We start from the raw sequence: 5,944 nt of genomic DNA, 5'->3' as shown, positions 1-5,944 counted from the left end.
GCCGAGATAATATTTAATGTATCTGAGCTACATATTAATGTATCCAAGCTTCAATTATTGTATCCGTTTTTTTTTTAAGTGATTAATGTAATTAGAAACTTATTAGGGATAGATTGTAATTTCATATTAAAACTATGAGATTTATGTAATTTACCAAAAAAAAAAAAACCATTAATTTTGTTTCTTCTAGAGATAAACAATGACTATGAAAACATTTGATAATTTGCTACAATTAGTATCCTTCCTAACAAGCCTGTGTTAAAGGCTTAAAAGTCAGAGTCAAACTTCAAAATATACAAATCAAACTTATTTGAATTTTAATTTCTTCAATTCGAAAATTGAAAATTCACTTGGATTTTTATATTTAATTTAATTGACCGCATCGGTGTATCACTTGTATGCTTATATATAGTATATTAAAATTTAACGCTTTGGAAATATATTAGATACTATTGAATAATATTTAATAACAGGATAAATAAGATACAAAATGGTAAATTATCTATTAATTTTCTAAATTAGACAAATATTATTGGACATCTATTTTTAGTATAGTAAACAAGTAAAAATAGACGGAAGGAGTATGATTATATTCTATTTTTATTCCCTTTTTTTTCCTCATGAATTCTCTTTACATAATCTATGTATCGAAGTTATTATAAATATTTTTTATGATGAAAAGATGAAAATGAAAATTTAAAAATAAAGAACATCAAGTTTATAGTGAAAAAAATCCTTCAAACCAAAGGTAACACCCACGAAATCAACGAAATCCGAATTGCTTGAATTGGATATCAGATTTGGTACTTAAGCTTTTCAAATATTAGAAAATTTGAATTCTTATACCTTATATTAACCCTTACTCGTATATATGCTTAATAATACTAATAAGTCTAAAGGTCTAACAGTACCCTAATTGTTATACATCAACTCCATTAATTTTTGTTTCTCCTAGATAGGCAATGATGTCCGCGTAAGCACGGGTCCAATAAGGATTTTTGCGACCCTTGAATTAAGTAGGGTCGGGCCTAATTTTTTGGTCCATTTAGAAATTAGACTTTTTGGCTCAATCTCATTTGGCCCGCTAGCCTTGTAGGCCCAACCCGCGAGGCTTAGAGGTCAATCCATGGGGTATGAATATTAAAAGTATTTATTATAAATATTTTAGTAGTGTTTTATTTGTAAAGATTTTATCTATAAATATTTTTAAAAATATAAAATCAAGTCTAACTCCTTTGTAGATCTTTTACATTTTATGGTCATTAGCCCACTAAAATCAAGTCTACTTTTGTTTTTATACCTAATTTTCCATTTCCCCTTTGTTGTCCTGTTTATGAAAAAATTGATCATGTAATATTTTTATCTTGGATGAATCTTACGATATTGTACCTTGGCTATTATGTATTTTTATAAGTATTCATTAAAGTATGTAATTCATACATGAATTTTTGTATGTATTGATGTCGTGTTCATGAGACATCAACATTCGATACTCTTTCAAAAAATTAATGTTGTACATTTTTTGGGTGAAGAGCCGACCCGTCCCAACTCATGGCCCGCTTAAGGCTGGATTAGGCTGCTATTTTATAGGCCCTTTAATTAAAAGGGTCAATCCGTCTTAATCCATTTAACTCTCTAGTCTGTTAGAATTGGGTTGTGTTAGGCCAGCCCATTTTGACAGCTCCAACTGCAAGCCTCTGAGCTTTTTGAAGCTCCTTCAATACAGCTTGAAAATCTTTAGCAAATTTAGCATCTGTAATTTTGTTGCTAGCCTGAGAGCAAAAAATGAATCTACAATTATAAGCAAAAGAGACAAGTGTGAAAGAAGAACATCAAGAAATAGATATAAGGCTAACAAATGTTTAAAATATAAAAAAATTGTGATGAGAGAAGATTAATAAATGTTTTGCACACATATTTAGAATTACGTAAATTTCGAGTATAATCAAGACCAATGATTATCATATGGTGAACTTCACACATTAAATCATCGTATTTTCGTTGATGAGATTATGCCAAATTTATACCAAAAGTAATTCACGAGATTATGCACTTCTCTTTCCTACTTATAATCAAAGGAAACAAGTCAATCAAAAAATTTCCTTTATGATCGGTGAAAATCACATGTTATACTATATTTCAATAAATAGATATCCGTGTTATGATACAAGACATGGATACATTATTTTGTAGGGGTCAAATTTCAATCACTTTCTATTGTATTTATTTTAAAGTGTAAAAGAGCGTTTTTTTTTGTATAATAATACATGAATTAGAGGCGGGTATTTGGGTCATCCGATTGAGTGTGAAAATTTTAGTTTGAACTTTTCGGATTAAAGAAATTACAATTTAAATTCAGATTGAATTAATATTTTTAGGTTCAACATGATTAATCAATTTGGATATTTTAAATTTTTGATTTTGACTTTTGAGTTTTAAGGCAGATCAAAATAAATAATAATCTCAATTTACTTAATAGTTTGCTCCTTAGAAATTAAAATGTATAACTTTCTATGATTAACAAGGATAGAGATCGTCATGTTGCTGGCCATGTCGTGTATTGAACTTAATACTACAATAGTAGCGATGTAGGGTACTGATTTATTGAACCTTTGCAATTAGACTTATTAGTATTGTCCATATATAATATAGATATGGCTACAAGGTATAAATTACTTCCTTTTACAACATAGGAGAAGGGACCTCGTTCCTAAAATGCCTTTTCGATTTTGAACTTTCGAATATCCTAAGATCAATAATACTAAACCCAATATCCAATTCGAAATCAATAGTACTACATTTGACATCCAATTCAAAATCAATAGTACTAAAGTAGTTATTTAATCCTAAATCTATACATTTCAACAACATATATAATAATAAATTTGAGATACAATTTTAACATCAATTGCTATTTTTTAATAATTTTATTCTTTTTACAAATAATTTTATTGATAGACGTGAAACACACATGCAAAATACATACACTAAATTAATTATTTACAAATATATACGCAATTACATGTTTGGGACCATACTTATCGCTAGCGCAATTAAATTTTACGTGCAAAACACATGCACTAAATTAATTATTGACAAATATGTATGCAATTCTACTGCGGGACCATACTTTTCGTTAGCTCATTCAATACGTTTAGACTTGTTGTAGATTGTGATGGATATTATCATAAACTAATTCACAATCAATTTTTTAAGCTAGCAACATTAATAACATAAATTGAACAAAATAAATACAATAAACTAACATAGTAACAAAAAATTACTCAAATTGAGAAGAACAAAAAATCATAAAATTCAAAATCTTAATCTTAATAAATAGTTGAGATGGATTTGGAAATGGACGGACAACATCGGTTTAAATATTTAACCATGATTTTGACCAAAAATGGCAGACAAAAAAGACACTATTGTCGCTTCTTTTAAAAAATATATAAAATTTTAATTATAAACAACGAACATAGTCGTTACAATATAATTGATTTTTATTTTATTTCAATCAAAGGCGACAGATGCCGTTGTAATTGATAAAAATTTATATATATATATTTGATGCAAAATTCTGCCAAAAAAAAAACGACAGACAAAGAGTCTGTCGTTTTTAGCTATAAAAAATTAAAAGAGTAATCAAAACGATGGGCAGTGTTTCAAATTGCATCACTTTTTTGAAGCCACGTTGTTCGTTGTTTTTCATTTAGTTATTTTTTAAACTTTTTTTTTAGTAGAAAGAGAGATTTTCTCTTATTTTTCGAATATGAATTTTTTAATCTTCTACTCTTCTTCTCCTTATACTTTAAAATAACTTGGGTAATTATATTTAGTGTTGTCGAGTGAGTCCGCTACCAAAGTTTGTGGTGTGAAAATTATTTTATACTGCGAGGATATATTTTATTACCTCGGATATATTAAAGGAAATAATTTCCTTAAGGACACACTATGAATTCAGTAGGCTCGATTTTTATTTTTTATTTTCTATTTCTTTTGTCTATTTTGTTGCTCTTTTGAGTACAGATTGACTTACAATCTTAATGAAATTATATAGTGTATTTTTTTTAATCCGTATTTTGTTTCTACAGATTTCCTATTTCTGTTTGAATTTTTATTCCGACTTAAAGAATATAAAACCTTGTCAGAAATATTAAAATTCATTTTATTACCGATTTGAAGAATATATGCACCATTTGTTAAACGGTAAAAATATATATACATCGCTTTTTTAACAAGAGATGTATCCTCGCTAAATCGCAAAATTAAAAAATATATTTATGTTTTTCCTCAAATTAATACTACTACTTAGCAAAGAAAATGTTTTTAGGGAAGCTAATGAAAATTAAGAAAATTATTCAACGGTAGTGTAATACTCCAATAAAGTACATTATATTAACGATCATAATTTTTACAAGCCAAAAGGGAAGAGCTTTTACATAAAACGATACGGGGCGGAACGGGTTGAAATCTTTTTGCGAATTTAAATAAGAATCTGCATAACTTGATTGGCAGTACCCGATGGGAATAATTTCTTGTAGGCCTCACCTATAGCAACATTTGTTGTACTATAACCACCATCAATAACTAAGTTCAAACCACTCACATATTTAGAATCATCACTTGCTAAATACAACACTCCATTTGCTACATCTTGTTCATCTAATAAAACTCCTTTCAAATTTCCTCCTTCAGCAAACCATTTCTCTCTCAGATATTCCGAGCGCGTTCAACGTTAATGGTGTGCTAATGTAATGAGGAGAAACACAGTTAACTTTTATTCCGTATTTTCCTAATTCGACTCCGATATTCTTAGAGAGCCCTAAAACCGCACTTTTTGATGCAGCATATGAGTGTGGGGCAATACCATAGACTACTGTTGCCGCACTTGTTGTGAAAATAATCGAACCTTTTGTATTATTCGAAATCATTACTCTAGCAGCATGTTTCGCGCATAAAAAGGCTCCAACAACGTTTACATCGAACACATTTTTAATTATATCGGAATCTACATCTAAAATGCTGGAAATTGACTTACCAGCTACACCAGCGTTACTGAACATTATGTCGAGCTTACCAAATTTGGCAACCGTTATATCTACAACATTTTGAACGTCTGATTCAATTGCGACATTACAATGAATAAACATTATGTGTTCATTATTGTCGATTTGTTTTACTAATGAATTTCCGAGATCATTTTGAATATCTGCAATTGTTACTTTTGCACCATGTTGAATAAAAAGTCTAGCGGTAGCTGCTCCTATGCCACTAGCACCACCAGTTATAAGTGCTACTTTACCTTCTAGCCTGCACAAATTCAAATAGAAATTAAATTAGTACAATTATTTTCTAAGTGTGTAGAGAAAAAATAAGACTATGAAATAGGAAAGAAAGAAAATAACTTTTTGGCTATTGGAGATTGAAGAGAAGAGGAGGCCATTTCCTCAAGTTTGAGAGTTATGTGTTCTACATATTAGAGGCTCTATTTATAAGAAAACAGTATAACCAAAGTTAAAAGATAGGTGAAGGGTGTGTTTGGTATGAATAAAAAGTGTATCAATTTTTTTCGATTAGTCATAATTTTTGAATGGCTTAAGTCATCATGGTCATTTAAAGTTGTCTGTATATTTTACTTGAAGACCTTGATTTAAGACATGTAGCTATTGAACACATCGACTATACAAAACATGTACCTATTGAACACATTATTTAAAACTGGGTCAAATGTAAACCAACTCATATTTACCCAACATAAAATATGGTATACCAATTGCACTCCTTAATATATATGTTTGCTGGTAGGAACCTCTGAAAAGTAAACTTATTAAGGATATATTTGGTATGAAGAAAAAATATTATTAAATATTTTTCAATATCTCAAGTTTAATTGGCTTAAATATTTTGAAAGATATTTTTCAATTGGACTTATTTTTTCTCC

At 28.9% G+C, this 5,944-nt stretch overlaps 1 pseudogene; it reads right to left on the bottom strand.

Moving 5' to 3' along the window:
• Window positions 1-4,371: 4,371 nt before the first annotated feature.
• LOC102605027 (zerumbone synthase-like) lies at window positions 4,372-5,475 on the bottom strand (annotated as a pseudogene).
• Window positions 5,476-5,944: the final 469 nt, after the last annotated feature.

The sequence above is a fragment of the Solanum tuberosum genome, unplaced genomic scaffold (genome assembly GCF_000226075.1).
Source record: "Solanum tuberosum cultivar DM 1-3 516 R44 unplaced genomic scaffold, SolTub_3.0 scf00352, whole genome shotgun sequence".
NCBI lineage: Eukaryota > Viridiplantae > Streptophyta > Magnoliopsida > Solanales > Solanaceae > Solanum > Solanum tuberosum.
This window is presented reverse-complemented; position numbering and strand designations above follow the sequence as displayed.